Below are 12,180 nucleotides of genomic sequence, written 5' to 3'. Positions count from 1 at the left end.
AGCTGTTGAGAGTAGTGAGAAGAACCCTGAATTCAGAATCAAGGACCTAGGTTTAAGTGCTGGTATGATTTTGGACATCTCTGTATTTCTCAATTTCCGAATCAATGCCCAAACCTACTCATGTATTTGTACACATTTTAAAAATATGCATTTTTAGGTTATGCTCATTGTTATGAACACTGAAGACTCACATGACATAGGTAATGTTTAAAAATGCTCTTCATGGGATAAATTATATCAATGTTTTTTACTGAAACAATATAGAAGTGGCTAAAATGACAGCATGTTTTCTAAATGCATCAGAGAATTTCAAAAGGAGGCATTTGTCATCATTCTAATTTTTATCACAATAATAGTAATAATATGCCAAATGCTAGTATTCCTTCAAAACATAATAAATTTTAATTAAAAATTTTGATACTAGCATTGACACTCTACATTTATAAAGTTCTGTTTACTTTATCATATAACTTGGGGAAAAAAGTATATCTTGTCAGACAAGACTTCCTTGATTAACCAAATAGGAAACCTGACATTCTGTCTTCCAAACTTGCTTTTTTCGTTTTTAATTTTCACCACCTGAAACAGTATCTTCTGTTGTTTATTTGTACATGTTCTGTCTGTCTCTAATGGAGTGCAAGCATTAAGAGGCAGGGACTTTGTTTAATTCACTCTTGCATCCTTAATGTCTAGCCCACTGTCTGGCACAAAGAATGCCCCCAATAAATATTGTTGAATTGATATATTTCTTCTGCTAGATATTGTGTTACATTAAATGTGCTTTCTCATTTAATTCTATTAACCCTTGAGTTAGATAATAATAGTAGACAGTTAAATAGTGCTTTTGTGGTGTCGGCCAATGTTCTCAGGGCTTCACTCAAATTAATTCTCATAGGAACCTCATAAAGTATTCTCATATGCAGATAAGAAAATGACGCACAAAGAAGTTAAATGACTTGCCTAAACTTATTTATCTAGAAAGTAGCTGATTTCGATTTTAACCTAGCCAGCATGGCTCTAGTTTCCATGACGTTAACTGTTACGTTATAACCTTTCTACATGTTTATCTTACATGTTAGATAGCTGTGGCTGAGGACATTGAATGGAAATTGTACTGTTTCCTTACGTATGTTTTATATTTAAAACATGCTGTATTTATGTTTATCATTTATTTAATAATGTATTTTTACAATCAGTAATGACAATGATATAATGGAAAATTAATATCAAAATTGCAGAAATCTGTTTAAAACTAGTCATATTTAGAGCTACTGAATTGCAGATGGTTAGAGCTAAATACCTTAATTGCCACCCATTTTAAAATTTGTTATTTCACACATGAGGCCCAGACAAATACAGTGACAGTCTGTGGTCACCAAGAATGTTAGTTATTCTAGTTTGAGGTTCTGTCTCTCGGGTAGAATGCTTTCAGATGAGTAGGTCAGACAGTATAAATTTTCAACTCCTGCCTTCCCTGCTTGCTTTTTGCTAATGAAGCATAGATGCTATGGTGATAAGCACTGTATAAATAATAAATGGAACAGAAAATAAACTGTACAGAAGGGAGGAACGTAATGGTCTTTTCACCTCCTTGTGTTTAATGATTAAACTGTGCATCCTCACAGAGGCTTTTAGAAATGATGATAATCTATTTAACCATCATTTAGCCATATACATTTTCAGATTTTTAGATTATTAAATATATTAGCTACTGCTGTACTAATTACTTGAGTAAAGAAATAAACTATACCTGCAGTAATAATTTTATTGTTGATTTTTTTCTGTTGTTTGGTCTTGAATAAATGACACAATTGAACTTAAAAATTTAAAATTCATTTTTCAGATTTTGTAATGGACATTATTGTTTTATTTAATGGGTATTTATCACCTTCCTTCTAAACCCAAGTACTATTCCATGTGCTGAATGTAGAGTGAACATGTTTGGCAGATAAGTATATAGCATACTGTCAGGAAGTAAGAACTATCAGGAAAGATAAAACAGGATGGAGGAGATAGAGAGAATCTACTTCTGATAGAGTCGTCTCAGCAGGCCCCTCTGAGGAGGTAACCTGCAACAGAGACTTGGATGGATGAAGGGACCAATCTGTAAGAATGCCTGGGGAAAGTGTATTCCTAAGAGAGGGATGGGTAACTGCAAGCGTCTAGGAGATGGGAATATACTTGCCAAATGTGAAAAACCGCAAGAGGGCCAATGTGACATAAAGGAGTGAGAGAGTGGAAAAGTGAAGGGAGGCAGGCATTGGTGTGGGTAGAAGCAAGACTGAAGAGAGACTTCTAGACCATTGTAATAACTTTAGAGTTTGTTATAAAATGGGCATTCATTTTGAATAAGGGTGTGCCACAAAACCAAGTGATAGATTTTATTCCAAAGCAGGCAAGAGGATTAATTTTATGTGTTGACTGGGTTAAAGGATGCCCACATAGGGGATAAAACACACTTGTAGATGTGTCTGTGAGAGACTGGCATTCGAATAGATAGGCTGAATAAAGAATAGCCTCACCAATGTTGCAGGGCATCATCTAATTAATTGGGGGACCAAATAGAACAAAGAGGTAAAGGAGAGGTAAATTTGTTTCTGCTTAAGCTACCCCCATGGTTCTCAGGCCTTCAAACTCAAACTGGGTCTTACACCATTGGCTTCCCTGGTTCTCATCCCTTGGGTTTGAACTGGAACTACACCATCTTTTCAGGGCCTCCAGCTTGCAGATGGCACATTGTAGGACTTCTCAGCCTCCAAAATTGTATGAGTCGAATCCTCATAATAAACCTCTTTCCATACACCTATATATATCCTATTGGTTCTATAGGTTCTGAAGAACCCTAATATATCTGACCCCAGATTTTGTAATTAAGAATAACATATAAGAAAGTATTCCATCAGCAGACCAGAAATGATGAAGAATTCCTAAAGGCAGAGAGCAAGTGGCAGTTGACTGATAAAGAAACCTGAAAAGCTAAAGCAAATAAGATCTTTCGTACAAAGAAATCAGAAAAGAAAAAAAAAAATCAAAACAGTTAAAACATTTGGAGGAAGTGCAAATAGTCACATGGGAGCCCTGAAGGAGTGCCCATCTAAGGATCAACAAATGCAAAGAGAATTAGACCATGGAAATTAATTTAACTGCTCGCAGATCACCCTAGGGATATGTGTCCCTTACCTTTTTCAACTGCCTGTGCATTCAGCATAGCTGCCACTAATTGCTTTTAAATTAGGCTAAAATTTCAAGAACTTCTCCCTAAATGAAGTGATATTACAACTCCTAGAGTTGGGATCTGAGAAAAATGCAAAGAAATAGCTAATGCATGTGGTGCTTAATACCTAGGTGATGGGTTAACAGGTGCAGCAAACCACCATGCCATACATTTACCTATGTAACAAACCTGCACATCATGCACATGTGTCCTATAACTTAAAATTAAATTTAATTAAACTTAAAAAAAAGAAATTAAGGCAAAGTTCCTCAGAGGCTGCCTGAAGATACACAAGGCAAGGGGGAAGGAAAATAAATCAAAGAACCTAGTTATAAAATAAAAAATTGTGGGGGCTGGCAAGATGGTCAAATAGGAACAGCTCTAGTCGGCAGCTCCCAGCAACATCAGGGCATAAGGTGGGTGATTTCTGCGTTTCCAACAGATGTACCTGGTTCATCTCACTGGGACTGGTTAGACAGTGGGTGCAGCCCATGGAGGGCGAGCCGAAGTAGGGTGGAGCATTGCCTCACCCAGGAAGTGCAAGAGGTCGGGGAACTCCCTCCTCTAGCCAATGGAGGCCGGGAGGGACTGTGCCATGAGGGACCGTGCCATGAGGGACTGTGCCATGTGGGATGGTGCACTCCAGCCCAGACATTACATTTTCCCATGGTCTTCACAACCCACAGACTAGGAGACTCCCTCAGGTGCCTACACCTGGGTTTCAAGCACAAAACTGGGTGGCCGTTAGGGCAGACACTGAGCTTGCTGCAGGATTTTATTTTTTGTACTCCAGTGGTGCCTGGAATGCCAGCAAGAGAGAAATGTTCACTCCCCTGGAAAGAGGGCTGAAGCCATCGAGCCAAGTGGTCTTGCTCAGTGGAGCCCACCCCCACGGAGCCCAACAAACTAAAATCCACTGGCTTGAAATTCTTGCTGCCAGCACAGCAGTCTGAAGTCCACCTGGGATGCTCAAGCTTGGTGGGGGGAGGGGCATCTGCCATTACTGAGGCTTGAGTAGGCAGTTTTCCTCCTTCGGTGTAAACAAAGCCACCAGTTCAAACTGGGTGTAGAACCCACTGCAGCATGGCAAAGCCACTGTAGCCAGACTGCCTCTCTGGATTCCTCCTTTCTGGGCAGGGCATCTCTGAAAGAAAGGCAGCAGCCCCAGTCAGGGGCTCATAGATAAAACTCCCATCTCCCTGGAATAGAGCACCTGGGGTAAGGGACTGCTGTGGACACAGCTTCAGCAAACTTGAATGTTCCTGCCTGCCAGCTCTGAAGAGAGCAGCAGATCTCCCAGTACAGGGCTCAAGTTCTGCTAAAGGACAGACTGCCTTCTCAAGTGGGTCCCTGACCCCTGTGTATCCTTAATGGGAGACAGTACCAAGCAGGGGTCGACAGACACCTCATACAGGAGAGCTCTAGCTGTCATCTGGCAGGTGCCCCTCTGGGACAAAGCTTCCAGAGGAAGGAGCAGGCAGCAATCTTTGCTGTTCTGCAGCCTCTGCTGGTGATACCCAGGCAAACAGGGTCTGAAGTGGACCCCCAGCAAACTCCAGCAGACCTGCAGAAGAGGTGCCTGACTATTAGAAGGAAAACTAACAAACAGAAAGCAATAGCATCAACATCAACAAAAAGTATGCCCACACAAAAACCCCATTTGAAGGTCACCAACATCAAAGAACAAAGGTAAATAAATCCATGAAGATGAAGAAAAACCAGTGCAAAAAGGCTGAAAATTCCAAAAACCAGAATGTCTCTTCTCCTCCAAAGGATCATAACTCCTTGCCAGCAAGGGAACATAACTGGACAGAGAATGAGTTTGACAAACCGACAGAAGTAGACTTCAGAAGGTGTGTGATAACAAACTCCTCCAAGCTAAAAAAAGCAGGTTCTAACCCAATGCAAGGAAGCTAGGAACCTTGATAAAAGGTTACAGGAACTGCTAATTAGAAAAACCAGTTTAGAGAGGAACATGAATGGTCTGATGGAGCTGAAAAACACAGCATAAGAACTTTGTGAAGCACACACAAGTATCAATAACTGAACAGATCAAATGCACAAAAAGATATCAGAGGTTGAAGATCAACTTAATGAAATAAAGCATGAAGACAAGATAAGAGAAAAAAGAATGAAAAAGAACGAACAAAGCCTCCAAGAGATATGGGACTGTGTGAAAAGACCAAACCTACTTTTGATTGGTGTACCTGAAAGTGTTAGGGAGAATGGAACTAAGTTGGAAAACACACTTCAGTATATTATCCAGGAGAACTTCCCCAACCTAGTAAGACAGGCCAACATTCAAATTCAGGAAATATAGAAAATATCACAAAGATACTCCTCAAGAAGAGCAACTCCAAGACACATAATCGTCATATTCACAAAGGTAGAAATGGAGGAAGAAATGTTAAGGGCTGCCAGAGTGACAGGTTGGGTTACCCATAAAGGGAAGTCCATTCAGACTAACAGCAGATCTCTTGGCAGAAATCCTACAAGCCAGAAGACAGTGGGGCCGAATATTCAACATTCTTAAAGAAAGAATTTTCATCCCAGAATTTTATATCCAGCCAAACTAAGCTTCATAAGCAAAGGAGAAATAAAATCCGTTACAGACAACCAAAGGCTGAGGGATTTTGTCGCCACCAGGCCTGCCTTACAAGAGCTCCTGAAGGAAGCACTGAATATGGAAAAGAAAAACTCATACCAGCCACTGCAAAAACATACCAAAATGTAAAGACCATCGACACTATGAAGTAACTGCATCGCTAGCATCATAATGACAGGATCAAATTCACACATAACAATATTACCTCAAATGTAAATGAGCTAAATGCCCCAATTAAAAGACACAGACTGGCAAATTGGATAGAGTCAAGACCCATTCATAAGTTGTACTCAGGAGACCCATCTCACTTGTAAAAACACACATAGACTCAAAATAAAGGGATGGAAGAATACTTACCAAGGAAATGGAAAGAAAAAAACAAAACAAAATAAAACAAAAAACAGGAGCTGCAATCCCAGTCTCCGATAAAACAGACTTTAAATCCACAAAGATCAAAAAAGACAAAGAAGGACATTACATAATGGTAAAGGGATTGACGCAACAAGAAGGGCTAACAATCCTAAATACATATGCACCCAATATAGGAGCACCCAGATTCATAAAGCAAGTCCTTAGAGACTTACTAACAGACTTACACTCCCACACAATAATAGTGGTAGTGGGAGTTTTTAACACCCCATTGTCAATATTAGACAGATCAACAAGACAGAAAATTAACAGGATATTCAGAACTTGAACTCAGTTCTGGACCAATTGGATCTAATAGACACCTACAGAACTCTCCACCCCAAATCAACAGAGTATATATTCTTCTCAGCACCACATAGCACTTAGTCTAAAATTGGCCACATAATTGGAAGTAAAACACTCCTTAGCAACTGCAAAAGAATGAAAATAATAACAGTCTCTCAGACCACAGCACAACCAAATTAGAACTCAAGATTGAGAAACTCACTCAAAACTGAACAACTATGTGGGAACTGAACAACCTGCTCCTGAATGACTGCTGGGTAAATAAAGAAATTAAGGCATAAATAAATAAGTTCTTTGGAACCAATAAGACCAAAGATACAACGTACCAGAATCTCTGGGACACAGCTAAAGCAGTGTTTAGAGGGAAATTTATAGCACCAAATGCACACAGGAGAAAGTGGGAAAGATCTAAAATCCACACCCTAACATCACAATTAAAAGAACTAGAGAAGCAAGAGCAAACAAATTCAAAAGCTAGCAGAAGGCAAGATCAGAGCAGAACTAAGATCAGAGCAGAAGTGAAGGAGATAGAGACTCGAAAAACCCTTCAAAAAAATCAGTGAATCCAGGAGCTGGTTTTTTGAAAAGATTAACAAAATAGATAGACTGCTAGCCAGACTAATAAAGAAGAAAAGAGAGAAGAATCAAATAGACATAATAAAAAATGACAAAGGGGATATCACCACTGATCCCACCAAAATATAAACTACCATCAGAGAATACTATAAACACCTCTATGCAAATAAACTAGAAAATCTAGAAGAAATAGATAAATTCCAGGACACATACACCCTCCCAAGACTAAACCAGGAAGAAGTCGAATCCCTGAATAGACCAATAACAAGTAAATTGAGGCAGTAATTAATAGTCTATTAACAAAAAAAGCCCATGACCAGATGGATTCACAGCCAAATTCTACAAGAGGTACAAAGAGGAGCTGGTATCCTTCCTTCTGAAACTATTCCAAACAATACAAAAAGAGGGACTCCTCCCTAACTCATTTTATGAAGCCAACATCACCCTGATACCAAAACCTGGCAGAAACACAACAAAATTTCAGGTCAATATCCCTGATGAACATCGGTGCAAAAATCCTCAATAAAATACTGGCAAATAGAATCCAGAAGCACATCCAAAAGCTTTTCCACCACAATCAAGTTGGTATCATCCTGGGATGCAAGACTGGTTCAACATATGCAAATCACTAAACGTAATCCATCACAAAAAGAGGACCAACGACAAAAAACTACATGATTATCTCAATAGATCTAAACTGACATCCCTAAAACTAGATAATTTACTTAGAAAAAATTAATCCTGTTTGTAGGTCTAACAAGGTGGAGTTACTTCAAGATGACAATAAATGATAATGGCATTCATCAAGGTATAGCTCCTTCTGAATGGGGCTGATATTATGGTAAAAATAACTAGAAAATTCTTACCCACGTTAGAAATCCATTAACGTGCCTGATTTCTTGACAGAGCATGAAGAATTATTGCTCTCAGTTCAATTTTTTCTTCTTCATCAATTGGTCACAAGGGACTCCCTTGGAATCACATGTGCAGACTGAATGAGACCCTGGCAGTGAGGCACAAGTACACCCACTGAGATTTCAACAATTTGCTTGTGTCTTCAAGACCAGGCCTTTGAGATGCCACTTCTAACTGTATGTCACCTTTAGTGACATACAGTTAAATTTAAAATAAATTTAGTAAGTTGCAACCAGAATTTGAAAGTTTAATAGAATAAAAGTAGAATAAAAATGTTCACACTGCATGACACACAGTAAAAATGTTTTGTTTTGCAAAACATCTTTTTAAATGTATGCATATGGCCAGGCACAGTGGCTCCCACCTGTTATATCATCATTTTGGAAGGCTGAGGCAGGCGGATCACTTGAGGTCAAGAGTTCGAGACCAGCCTAGCCAAAATGGTGAAACCCCATCTCTATTAAAACTACAAAAAAAAGAAAAAATTGGTGGGCACGATGGTGGGCGCCTGTAATCCCAGCTACTTGGAAGGCTGAGGTGGGAGAATTGCTTGAACCCGGGAGGCGGAGGTTGCAATGAGCCGAGATTGCACCATTGAACTCCAGCCTGGGCGACAAAGCAAGACTTCATCTTAAAATAAATAAATAAATAAATAAATAAATAAGTGTGCATATGAATATGTGGGGGATGGTAAAGAGGGTAATATTTCTTATAGAGCATCTTAGTCAAAACAGTTTGAAAAGTGCTCTTATTAATGATGAAATTACGTTAAGCATGTCTAAATTCTTGATAAACACATACAAGATCTGGCAGTATCTAATTGATGACGGTCAGTTTGAGTCATATACTCCCCTGATATACTGTATTCAAGCATTCAATTAACACACAAGCCCAGTAGCAAGCCAGAAACTCTTTCTCAAAAGAAGTACAGTCACTTGCCATAAAGACATTGGCTTTGCTTCAAAACTTCAACGGATACTGATTCTTCTATAGGGCTTGCTACAGTCTACATGACATCCTGATTACTCAGAGACTTCCAACATCATGGTACCTGCTGGGTCATAAAGACCTGGTTGTGCAGCCTGTTTGTATGGCCCGCTGATTAGTGGTGAGTCTTCTCTTGCTCTGGGCACCACTGAAAGCTGGCAGCTTTGTAGGCCACCTGGTACAAAGGTCAAAGCAGGACACCAAATGTGGTAGAAATTTCCTCCAACTCTAAAGTGCCTCACCGATAAAGTGTTCTCTTTCCAGCCTTTCTGTGTCCTTGTGTTTTAGCTGTGCCTTTTATAAATAGAATATAAATGGAAATTTAAAAATACGCTCTAATAATTACTGTCTTCTAAAAGGCAAATGTATATGAATATTATTCTTACCATCTTATTTTATATTTTCCATTCATTTCTTAAATCCCATTTTTATTTGTAGGTGAGTGTTGAATGAAATCTGTATTAGTCCACTCCAAATACTATTGGAATCTGGGTTCCAATAGTATTGAAATTGCAATAGTTCCAATAGTTATTGAAATAGTTCCAATAGTATTGAAATTGAAATTCCAATAGTATTGAAATAGTATTGAAATTGCCAAATTCAAATTGATCTAATGTTCTTCCCTGCTTAGTTGAGTACCCTAAAATTTTATTTTCATACATATTCCTGAGATAATTTCTAATACATATTAAAACAGATTTGCAAACTTAGTGTGAGTATTCTCCTCCAGGGCATAATTTGAATTTGGCTCCCAAGGCCATGTTGCTATACAAGTGTAATCCATTTTGAAAAAATGAAAACCAGCTTCCTTTTGAAAGTAATGATCTCAGGTAAGGGAAAGATAGCTGAAGCTAGAAAAGGAAATGGCTTGTCAGGCAAAGGAGAGGCAGCAGCAAAAGGGGTAGAGGAATAGCTACTTCCTTAAGTAGGGAAAACTCAGAAGATGGAAACTTTCAGATTTCTCTATTTAGTCTTCTGATTTTCTCACACATCTTCATTTCAATTCTCAGGGCTCCATTTGTTCCAGATCAATCCCCTGTTACATAAGAAATCGCTCAAGGTAAACTCCCAGACTTACTTTGAGCTCTTTTTCAGTCCTTTAGTTATGTTAGGCATTCAGAATGGGCTAAATTCAGTGAATTTGTTTAGAATTCAATGAATGTGTTAAATAGCAGATTAGACACAAGTAAAAATGGAATTCATAAACAGGAAGGTAGAACTGAAGATTACACAGAATGTACCATAAAGAATCAAAGAGATGGAAAATATGAAAGAGACGTTAGCTTCTATTGGTGTATAGTAAATTCTTCTGGTACATATCTCATTGGAGTTTCAGAATAAGAGGTAAGAGAATGGTACGGAGGCAATATTCAAAAACACCATGGCTGAGAATATCCAATATTAAAAGATAACAGAATCAGGTTTAAGAAACCCAGTAAATCCCAAGGAGGATATACACATTTTTTGTTGTAACATAAAATTGCAGAATGCAATTTACAAAAACAAAATAACAAAAACAAAGAGATCTTAAAAGCATCCAGAAAAAATGACAGATTACCTATAAAATAATAAGGAGGCCAGCATGGTGGCTCACGCCTGTAATCCCAGCACTTTGGAAAGCTGAGGCAGATGGGTCACCTGAGGCCAGGAGTTTGAGACAAGCCTGGCCAACATGGTGAAACTCCGTCTCTCCTACAAATACAAAATTAGCCAGGCATGGTGGCGCATGCTTGTAATCCCAGCTACTTGGGAGGCTGAGGCAGGAGAATCGCTTGAACCTGGGAGGCGGAGGTTGCAGCGAGCCCAGATTGCACCATTGCACTCTAGCCTGGGCAACAAGAGTGAAACTCCGTCTAAAATAAAAAATTTAAAAAAAAAAAAAAATAAGGATTACAACTAACCATTAAGACTACACAGTAACAAATAGGCTGAAAGACAAACAAATCATATCTTTAAATGCTGACAGAGAAGGAGAAAGTAATTATCACTCCAGAATTGTATTCCCAGTGAAATGATTTTCCAAGTTTGAGAGTGATATGAAGACAATTTAATATAGACAAAAACTGAATGTTAATACTAATGTATATTGCTAAGGGAACCTCTAAAGGATGTACATTTGAACTATTGACAATCATTCATAAAGGAAGATATGAGATCTAAGGACTGGTGAACCAAAAAGGGAAATGTGAGCAAACTTGACCAAACATCTAATATCTAATAATACCTAATTTGTGGGTTAAGCAAATAGAATAGAACTAAAATACCTAATGGGTAAAACTATGGCATAAATGGGCCAAATCACAACTATAAATAAACTTATTTTGAACAAATAAAAATAGACTAAAATTTCTAAAAAAAAAAAAAAGAAAGAAAGAAAAAGGCAAAGATGGACAGGATGGATTAAAATACCCAGCTATTTTATGTCACCTAATCTAACATGTCATTGAATATAAGAGTTACTATTATGTTACAGCCTGCTAAAAAAAGAAAAACACTGCCCATTAAACTATGAGACTATGCTTTAATATTAATCCTGTGTGATGAAAGTTACCTGTGACTCATTAATTAGGCACAGCAGCCTCTCTGCTTGGAAATTTTTTTTCACTTATTCTGAGGGATTTGGGATTATTTCCACCTTCAATTGTTTTTACTGATGTGTGATATATAATATTTTTGCTTGTATCTAAGAAACAATATGTAACAGCTTTCTTGACTTACAAGTATCTTCCTTAAATCATATCCCACTGATAAAACATTCAATGTCTCAACAAGATAAAATCCAAAATCCGTATGTACCCCATGACTTATTTTTGAAATATATAACAGAAGAAACAAATTGATAAATCTACCAGAATATTAGAAAATTTAATATATCTTCTTCAATACTTGATAAATCAAAACAGAAATTAATAAGGATTGATATAATGTAAAAAATACAATTATGAATTTATGTATAAATATAGAGAGGTATATTAAATTAATCAAACCTCAAAACTGCAAAATATGTTTTTTTCAAGGACACACAGAACATCTGCAAAAACTGACATAGTGCTATATAATAAAGTAAGCAAAAAAAATTCAAAGATTCAGTATGTTAGAAAACATACTCTGTTTTTAAAAATGCACATAATCTTTGGGAGGCCGAGACGGGAGGATCATGAGGTCAGGA

Source organism: Papio anubis, chromosome 9, assembly GCF_008728515.1.
Source record: "Papio anubis isolate 15944 chromosome 9, Panubis1.0, whole genome shotgun sequence".
In the NCBI taxonomy this organism is placed as follows: domain Eukaryota; kingdom Metazoa; phylum Chordata; class Mammalia; order Primates; family Cercopithecidae; genus Papio; species Papio anubis.
This window is presented reverse-complemented; position numbering follows the sequence as displayed.